Consider the following 10,458-nt stretch of genomic DNA (forward strand, 5'->3'; position numbering starts at 1 on the left):
GTTTATCTGGATGATAGATGTACAAATATCGATATGTATGTGACACGTCTGAATATGATGAGGAAACAATTTCAAAAGCGTTACTTATCTTTGCAATCTGGAAAAAGAAATGTGTTAAAATGCACAGTTGACGTCTTACAAATTAAGGTCTATGCAGAAGAGATGGAGCCTTCAATTTCCCCAGAGACTTTTGTAAGGGTAGTGGTTTGCATTGTTGTACCTGACCAAAATTTCCCCTTTCCCCCCTTCCCCTCCCGTTTGTGCAGTGTGCTGTGTGCCAGTCACAGCCTTCCATCCCAGTGGTGGCTGCCTTTTACTGGCATTGAATTGGATTTATGTCCCAACCCTGTAATTAGATCATCCAGCATGGATACCAGAAGTGGGGGGAGATATGATAGAGGTCTATAAAATCATGAATGGTTCAGAGACAGTGAATAAGGACGTGTTATTTACTCCTTTACATAACACAAGAACCAGGGGTCACCCAATTAAATTAATAGGCAGCAGGTTTAAAACAAACATAAGGAAATACTTCTTCATACAATGCACAGTCAACCTGTGGAACTCATTGCCAAGGGATGTTGTGAAGGCCAGAAGTATAACTCGGTTCAGGAAAGAATTAGATAAATTCCTGGAGGATAGGTCCATCAGTGGCTATTAGCTAAGATGTTCAAGGACCCTAAACCTCTGACTGCCAGAAGCTGGTACTGGATGGATCACACAATAATTGCCTTGTTCTGTTCATTCCCTCTGAAGCCTCTGGCACCAGCCACTATCGGAAGACAGTGTACGGGGCTAGACGGACCATTAGTCTGACCCAGTCTGGCCATTTTTATGTTCACACACTGAGTTCCATTGATTTAAATGGCAGCAGGGGTCCACACTAATGGCTATAATTGCAGGAGCAGGATCACAATACATTTATAAAGTGCTTTGGGATAGAAGGTGCTAGAGCAATAGAAAACATTGCAATTTATTATAGCAGCCTAGTTTATAATGGAAAACAAGCTCTTGGTTCTTCTGAGCTCAGAGTCCAAGTCTGAAAAGCTCAGATCATCTTTGAGATCCCCGCATAAAAGCTGCCTAATGTTATTGTTGTTATTTATCTGTATTGCAGCAAGGACTGGGGAGTCATGTAACGATAAGAAGGTCCCTGTGCCAAAGCGCTAATATGAGCAAAGTGGTATTGGAAACTTCAGAGGAAGGTCATGAATACTAGCTATAGCCTCAGCAATTGTGGGCCAAACCCTGGCATCACCTCCCTAGACACAGATGACCCAAAACTCCAGGGAAAGCTTATCTCTACTGCCCAGAATAGTCAGTCTGGGGAGAGCTGGATCATGGAGCACAGCTTAGCAGCAGTCTGTCCACAGGAGGGATGAGGAGGTGTGATGGGACAGGCTGGATCATGGCGGGTGGGTCTGTGAACTGTGCAGAGGGTAACAGTGGCTTGTGGCTTCTACTTCTACCTTTCCCATCCAGCTGCTGTGGGCTGGGATTGAGGATTCCGTTGCTCAGACCCATATGCGTATTGATGATCCCACAACCCAGTTGCTTGGGCTCTGGGCTCTTTCCCTGGATTTCTCCTTTGTTGAATAATTGCTTCCTTCCTTTAAGGTTGTTCTGAGCTTCACAGGCTGACTTGTTCCTGATTTGAATTGCTTGCTGATAACCTCTCTTTGCAAATAAATCTATTTGCCCTTCTGTAGCCCATCTGAAGATCTCACGGCAGTAACTAGCTGAGCTTCACAACACCCCAGCGAGGGAAGGAAGTGATATGCAATATAAATGGATCACTCCACCCACCACTGAAATGCAGCTGTTTCTGGGGTGGAACACAGCAGCTATTAGCTGAAATGGAGGTGCCAGTTGGGAATGGATTGCAGATCCATTGGGCCAGAGATCTCTATGGTGAGTGACATAGTCCTTTCCCAGCGTTCTCACCTACCATGGCATCCAAAAGTATATTTTTGGACACCTGTCCTTCCCCTTTTCCTCATGCTAGTCTGCACCAAAGTGAACACAAAGCAGCTTCCTGCCTCTATAGACGGCTGAATCCTAGAGATTTAAAGGTGCAATACACATAGAACAATGGTATAACCATTATCTTGCTAAATACACTGGAGAGATTTGTTGAGTCGCACCAGGGATGGAATTGGTCTCGTGTCTTTTGGACCTCACAATGCAGAAACAACAAGTAGCTTAAATCTTTGTGATCCTCGTTGTACAAGGTCCACCTGTTAAACCGCTTGTCCTGCTAGCTGCAATCCGTCTGGCTCTGCTCAGTGTCTGGTTTTGTGATGAAAAGGCAGCCTGCCTCTTAGCTATGTATACCACAAATGGGACATGCTTGTCTCATACAATTTTCAGCACACCATTAAACAAATGCTCTAGGTACATGTTTCACCACCTGGCTTCAGTGCAGAAGAGTCACGTGGGAAGCGAATGCCGCCCTTGGTTGCAGAACTGGTGAGTCAGGAAGGCAGAAAGTGTCTGCTCAGTTGCTTCCAGCAGCTTTCAGATAGAAGCAAGCGACACCATTTGGAAAAGAAAGGTTGGGGTTTGTGTTTATGCCAAGCAACACCTTTAGTGCATCAGTGATACTGGAAGCAAAGGTAAGTATAACACAAATGAACACACAAAATGACCATCGTAACTATAAAGGGAAGGGTAACATCCCTCCTGTGTACAATACTATAAAATTCCTCCTGGCCAGAGTCACCAAAATCCTTTTACCTGTAAAGGGTTAAGAAGCTCAGGAAACCTGGCTGACACCTGACCCAAAGGACTAATAAGGGGACAAGATACTTTCAAATCTTAGGGGGCGGGGGAAGGCTTTTGTTTGTGCTCTTTGTTTTGGTGGTGTTCGCTCTTGGGACTAAGAGGGACCGGACATCAATCCATGTTCTCCAAATCTTTCTGAACAAGTCTCTCATATTTCGAACTTGTAAGTAACAGCCAGGCAAGGCGTATTAGTTTATCTTTGTTTTCTCAACTTGTGAATTTTACCTTTGCTAGAGGGAGGTTGATCCCTGTTTTGTTGTAACTTTGAAACTAAGGCTAGAGGGGGTTCCTCTGGGCTCTTTGAATCTGATTACCCTGTAAAGTTATTTTCCATCCTGATTTTACAGAGATGATTTTTACATTTTCTTTTTAATAAAATCCTTCTTTTAAGAACCTGACTGATTTTTCCATTGTCCAAAGACCCAGGGGTTTGGTGTTTGATCACTTTGTAACAATTGGTTAGGATATTATTCTCCAGCCTCCCCAGGAAAGGGACTGTAAGGGCTTGGGGGGATATTTTGGGGGAAGAGTGGTCCTTTCCCTGTTTCTTGTTAAATCACTTGGTGGTGGCAGCGTACCAAGTTTTAACCTAAGCTTGTAGGAATAAGCTTAGGGGGCTTTCATGCGGGTCCCCACATCTGTACCCTAGAGTTCAGAGTGAGGAAGGAACTCTGACAATGACACACACACACATATACAAACACACTGTTATAGATACATAGTTAAACACACAGACTCACATACGCACCAATCGTCACATACAAAGATGCACAAAGCCATGCAGACACAAACAAAAGCACACAGGCACATTCACAAGCACACAAAGGGACAGGCATACAAACACAGACACACAGAAACTTGTAGATGCACACTCAACACACACCCAGAGTCGCACACACAAAATCACACGCATACACAATTGTTCATCTGCCCCATGGGTTCTCTTGTGTGGGGTTCTATCTCAGGGCTCATTCTGTTTCCCCTTCTGTCCCACATGGATGTGAGGCAACTAAGGTAGTTGGTGTAGTGCTCTGGCGTTTGTGTGGATGACCTGCAACGCTATGCCTGCTTTCCATGTTATCCCAATGACGCAGCTTCCTTGCTGTCCCAGTGTATACTATGGAGTTCTCTGAGGATTGCCAAGGGTGGGAAGTCTGGGATGTTTGGACCTGTAGGTCAGCCAGGGCCTGCAGCATTTGAGTTCGCTGCCTGAGAAGACCCAAGATGTTCAGGTGCATCTCCCTCTCCTTTTCCTGGGCCTTTCTCTTGTCTGCTGTCTCCTTCTTCATGCTGTCTGACATGTCGTCCCTCCAGGCCCTTTGTTCGCAGTCTGATGCAGCACCAGATCTCACTGAACATGTCATCCTGAGTTCCTATTCTTTCTCCTCCCCAGGGTCAGATATTCTGCAGGAGTGCAAGGGGGCACCCTGCAGAGCTGCAGCATCAGATGATAAAAACAGACAGATGTATCACTGGATTTATAGTCACAAGAGAAAGGGAAAGACAAGTTTCAAAACTCCCTTTGCATAGTCCTATCAAACTTTTAATAAGACATGCTTGTTGACATGAGAGCTTTGGAGTGCCATGGCACAGCAATACCTCTCTAGCCCCAGGCATGGTGATTACAGTGAGCCAGGGGCAGGGTGGTGGTGGGAAAGAATTTCAGTTGCATGACAGTGAACGTTGGCACTATTTGCACAGGCAATGGTGATTTGAGCTTATATCTTACTCCGGAGGATAACCAGGGCACAGAAAGCCCACTACTACGGACGTCTCAAAGCTGCCCAGGCCCATATGTGGCTAGCCTGTTTACTGCAATAGTGCCATCCGAATTCACTGCAAAGTGGCATGGGAAATTGCCCTACTGTGGAGGAAGGAATAAGGCGGCCATAGAAACCTTCGGGAATGGACTGCAGAGTATCTCCATGAAAGTTTCATCGAGATCTCTCAGAAGAATTCAAGGGACAGCCCTGTGTATATAAACAAACTGCTCCGCATGACCTCCCCACTCCCCGCCAAACCCAATGGGGGAATGGAAAGCAGATATCTCCACCTCCGTTTGTTGTACCACTAATTCTTGTACGAGTAAAACAAGGAAAAGTCAATACCTATGTCTTGTTAGCTTGGGGGTGGGCTAGGCGTCATCTCTAAATTTAAACATTGTAAAGAAAAATGCATTCACATGCTTACCCAAGGCTCCTTCAGCAGCATTGGGCTCCCCCGTGCTTGGCTGCTGGGATTGACTAGACTGCAGAAGAGTCTCAAACAGGTCCTGGCTTGTGGCATAGTTCGTGGCGCACCCCCTGCCCCGCTATATTTCCCCCCCCTCCACCTCCTCACTGTTCATGGCAGGGGTCTCTGTCTCAGGCTCCGGTGAAGTATCCACTGTAGTCTGTGAGGTACTTGGAGGGGATTTTCGCTAAGTGTTTCATGCACCATGTTGTGAAAGCGGTAGGTCTGGGGCTCGGTGTTTATTACTACAACAACAAAAACAGTTGAAAATTGGTGCAAAAAACTATTAATTTTTCTGGGTAAATATTGGGGTTTATTTTGGTGGACGGAAGGACAGATTTTCATTTTCTTCCCATTTGAGTGTGTCAAATCTTTAAACCGTTGTCTGCTAACAGCTTGAAATGTGTACGTAGTGGGCATGAAATTCATCAGTATGTTCAGATGTGCACGCACTTCAGAGCTTGCATGTGTCCCTGGTTGTTTATTGTGTGTATCTTCTAGACTAATACATAGCCTTACTTCGACAGGCAGCTTTGCATATATGCAGACTAATGTATTATTGTAATACAGATATCTCATGCAATGCATTGTATTTTCCTAATAAAACAAGTTTTTGATATTTATTTGAATGATACAAAAGTAGGGTGACAATTGGGGAAAAATAATACTTTTTGTAAAACGTGGGATTTTTGTCTGTAAAAATCAGTTAAAACTGAAAACAAAGGGGCATAGCGCAGTGGAGAGATTCTAGCAGCCACACACACAGGATTCTCCTCTGTCTTTTTGTGCCCTGTGATTTCCTGTTGCACTTCCCTTGCTTGCACCCGCCTCACTCTCCCACACTAGTGAGGCCTGGTCTACACTAAAAAGTTAGGTCGAAGGAAGCCACCTTACATCAACCTGTTACTGTATGTGTCTACAGTACTGGGTCCTTTACGCCGACCTAAGTCACCTCTAATGTCAACTTCTGTAATCCACCTCTGTGAGAGGTGTAGCTCTTAATTTGATTTTCATGGGTCGACTGTGAGGTAGTGCAGCGTTGGGTAATTCGACTTAATTGGCCTCCAGGTAGTGTCCCACAATGCTCATCTGTGACCACTCTGGAGATTGTTCTCAACTCTGCTGCACTGCAGCCAGGTACACAGGAAACAGCCCCTCCCCTGCTAAAGCCCCAGGAATTTTTGATTTCCCATTTCCTGTTTGATCAGCATTGGGAACATGCCAGCTTGAGCACAGCTGATCATGGAGACTACACGCCCCAAACGCTCTCCAGCTTGCTGTGTGGGGAGAAGAATCTGTGCAGGCAGAGCGCCGATCCGGCAGAAGAAACGCTCACATCTATGCAAAGATCGCTCGTGGAATGAGGGAGAAGGGCTACACAAGGGACACACAGCAGTGCCATGTGAAAAGAAAAGAACTTCACCAAGTGTACCAGAAGGCAAGGGAGGAAAACAGTCGTTCTGGTAGCTGAACCCCAAACATGACGGTTCTTCAACGAGCTGCATGCTATTCTTGGGGGCGACTCTACCAGCACCCCCACAAGCAACGTGGACACCTCATAGGTGTGTGAGTCTAGGGACAACAAGGACGATGATATGGTGGATAAGGAAGAAGAGGAGGAGAATGGGAGACAGGTGAGCGATGGATCCATTCTCTTCGAGAGCCAGGAAATATTTTTAACCCTGGAGCCCTGTGGGTCGCAGGACATCATGGTGGCCGACCATGATGCTGGGGAAGGCACCTCTGGTGAGTATACAGTTACAATCGAAGTCCAGTTAAACTTTAGCGGCCACCCACATTCGGTGGTATTTCATATTTACTGTGAAGAAAAAGCAGGTGCTGCTTATAAGAGGCCGCTCCAGCTATGCAGAGGGTGGCCCCCGGAAAAGACTGTTTGTGTGGACTGGGATAGCCTGGGAATCCTCCATGGAGATCTCTAGGGAACTTTCATGGAGGTACTCTGCAATCCTTTGCAGAAAGTTTCTGGGCAGGGCAGTCTTATTTCTTCCACTATGGTAGGACACTTTCCCATGCTACTCCTGAATTAATTCTGCGCGCATCATGGCAGTACACAGCATAGCAGCATAAGGACCAAGTCTATACCCAAACGCTTGCAGCATCTCCCTCCGTTTGCCTCTGTTACCCTCAGGAGTCTGATATCACATAGGGTCGCCTAGGGGAAATGGGGGAAGTTCTCATTAAAAGTGCTCTTACAAGAAAAAAAGGGCATGTAGACCCACCCCAGCCCCCCACATTCCGGATCGCCAAACCACACGGCCGCTAATGTGTCTTTACTGTGCTTGGTATGGGTCAGCAAGTAGTTTAAAGTGGCTGATAGGGGACTGGGGCCCCACATGAGAAATTCCGCAATTTGGGAGTGAAAACGTTCTTCCCCCCCACCCCCCAGCTCCGTTCGTAAACGGCTTCCTGTGGTGCTATGGGGAAGGGCCATTGTTCGACTAGCTACCTCTGCTCCCGACATGAGCCTGCCATAAACTTCATTAAAAGTGCGATCATCCATTGTGACGTTGCCCTCCATATGATTTTATGAAAATATGCTAATGAGTGTGAATATAATGTAACTGGAATATGCTTCATGCAAAAGGTCTTTTGTAAGGTATCATTACAAAGCTTATAATCTACTGTGTGTGTTCATCCTATTGGTATAAATGTATCATTCTTGTATCTAAAACTAGAAATATGAAACATAACTCTGAGGTCCTATCGTAATTATGCAAAGTGTGGGCCATTAATGGTGGTTTGGAATCTTGATGGCTCCCATTAACCAGGACAATTGACTGTAGACGGCTCTGTTTACTTGCAAGCCTTCCTGTGAGTCAGGCCGTGAAGAATGAAGACTTGGGGTCTCACAGGACATGTGATCATGTCCCCTGGTACTGGAATCCATCTTAAACCTCGGGCTTTTCCATTTAGAAGGAAGGGTGGGGACTGAGAGAGACAAAAGATTCCCACCTTGTGCCAAAAGCTATATAATCGGGTGGAGCAGAACAAAAGAGGCTGCAGTCATGAGAAATCCCCTAGCTACCACCTGAGCTGGAACAAGGACTGTACCAGGGGAAAGGATTGGGCCCAGACTAGAAAGGAGTCTAGTCTGTGAAAGATGCTTATTGGAACATCTCTGAGGGTGAGATTTACCTGCATTCAGTTTCTTAAATGTATTAGACTTAGACTTGCATGCTTTTGTTTTATTTTGCTTGGCAACTTACTTTGTTCTGTCTGTTATTACTTGGAACCACTTAAATCCTACTTTTTATATTTAATAAAATCACTTTTGTTTATTAATTAACCCAGAATAAGCGATTAATATCTGGGTAGCAAACAGCTGTGTATATCTCTCCATCAGTGTTATAGAGGGCGGACAATTTATAAGTTTACCCTGTATAAGCTTTATACAGAGTAAAACTGATTTATTTGGGGTTTGGCTCCCATTGGGAACTGAGTGTCTGGGTGCTAGAGACAGGAGCACTTCTTAAGCTGTTTTCAATTAAGTCTGCAGCTTGTGGGGGATGTGGTTCAGACCTGGGTCTGTGTTTGCAGCAGGCTAGCGTGTCTGTCTCAACAAGACAGGGTGCTGAAGTCCCAAGCTGGCAGGGAAAAGAGACTTATAGGTAGTCTCAGCGCATCAGGTGGCAGTCCCAAGGGGGTCTCTGTGACCGAACCCGTCACACCCATGACCCAAGGAGGCCGACTCACCATGACTGGAGCAGCAAAATGGCACAATGAACAGTTACAGATTCTGATTATGTTATGGCTTGCACCTAGTGTAATAAAGTTTTTTTTTTTAATTAAAATGGCTTTGCTATGGAAACATTTTTTTAATGTACAATGGCTCCTTATATTTTTTCCCATGACTGACAGCTGCAGATGTGTCCTTCGGCATGTCATCAACACCTGAAAGCAGACTTTCGCTGATTAGAAGGAGGAGAAAGAGAACGTGGGAGGACATGTTCACCGAGATAATGAACGCCTCTGGGATAGCTGACACAGAGCTGAGAGCATGGAGGATTTCATTGTCCAAGAAGTTAGACATGGTCATGGAGAGCAGGAAAGCTTCCAATGAGCAAGAGCGTGCAGCGCAGGATGAGATGCTTCGGATTATGAGGGACGAAGCAGACATGTTGAGGCATCCGGTTGAACTGCAGGAACAGAAGCAGGAGGGTAGAGTCCCTCTGCAGACCCTGGTGGACAGCCAGCCAGCATTGCCTGGCACAGAATCACGTGTAAGGAACAGAAGACACCCATCCACAGACCTTTGATAGTCTGGAATGCGGTGTTATGTTACACAGCTGAAAATGTTTCTCCCGTTCCAACTTTACAACCTCTTTTCCCCAAGGTTACCTTTTTTTTCTGTCCCCCCTCTTTACCTATCTTTGTTAAATAAAGTAAATGGATTCGAGAAATAAATGTTCTGTATTGAGTTGGAAAACCACTGGGTTGTTTGCCATTGAGCACAGTGCATCATGGGATGCCGACGCAATGTTCCCATTCTCCCCAGTGACAATGTTTTGGTCCCAAGAGCCATTTTGCACAAACTTCCCAAAACACACTGCGGGAAGTTGCACTTTGGGATAGCCACCCACGATGCAACTGTTTTGTGCATTGATGCAGGCAGTGCTAATGAGGACGCATTCCATCGAGACAATGAGCATGGTGTGGCCACGTACAACCGACTTAATTAATTCAGAGGTTCAAGGTCGAATTAGATAAAGTCGAATTAATTTTGTAGTGTAGACAAGCCCTGAGATAAACATATGGCCACCCCCTGTGTTAACCAACCCCATCCACTACTTCTCTACTTACCCCGGCCATGCTACTGTATCATCTGACCTAGTTGCAAAGCTATTGGGATCGGGAGACTGGTATCCCCAGCTCTGATTGTTAATGTCACTGAGAAGGGGCACCCTGCACTACCACTGCTGTTGCAGTTCGGGACGGGGGGGGGAGGCATCCGTTGCAAGGAGCAAAGACTATTCTGCAGACGCTGAGCAAAAGACTAATCAAACTGCACGGTCGGAGTGCTCCAAGCACTGTGTGAACCAAGGGTGTGATTGTTGCAAAGGGCTGGATGCATTACATCGTCTTCTGCACATAGCCCCCCAGCCCCCCATTTGCTTTGGTGCTGATCCTGGCGCCACTCCCTAGATCACCCTCCAGGAGAGGTGCTGGAACAATTTGTATAGTGCGGGTGTTGAGAGCCATTGGACCAAACTGCAGATGCTGTATATGATGGAAACCACTTTAAGCCAGGGGGTGGCAGGATCCGTGTGCGGCTGTACTGCGGGGTTGCACACACTCCCCGGTCCCTGGCAGGATACGTGTGCGGCTGTATTGGGGGGTTGCACACTTTCCCCGGTCCCTAGCAGGATCCGTGTGCGGCTGTACTGCGGGGTTGCACACACTCCCCGGTCCCTGGCAGGATCC

The sequence above is a fragment of the Trachemys scripta genome, chromosome 7, assembly GCF_013100865.1.
Source record: "Trachemys scripta elegans isolate TJP31775 chromosome 7, CAS_Tse_1.0, whole genome shotgun sequence".
Lineage (NCBI taxonomy): Eukaryota > Metazoa > Chordata > Testudines > Emydidae > Trachemys > Trachemys scripta.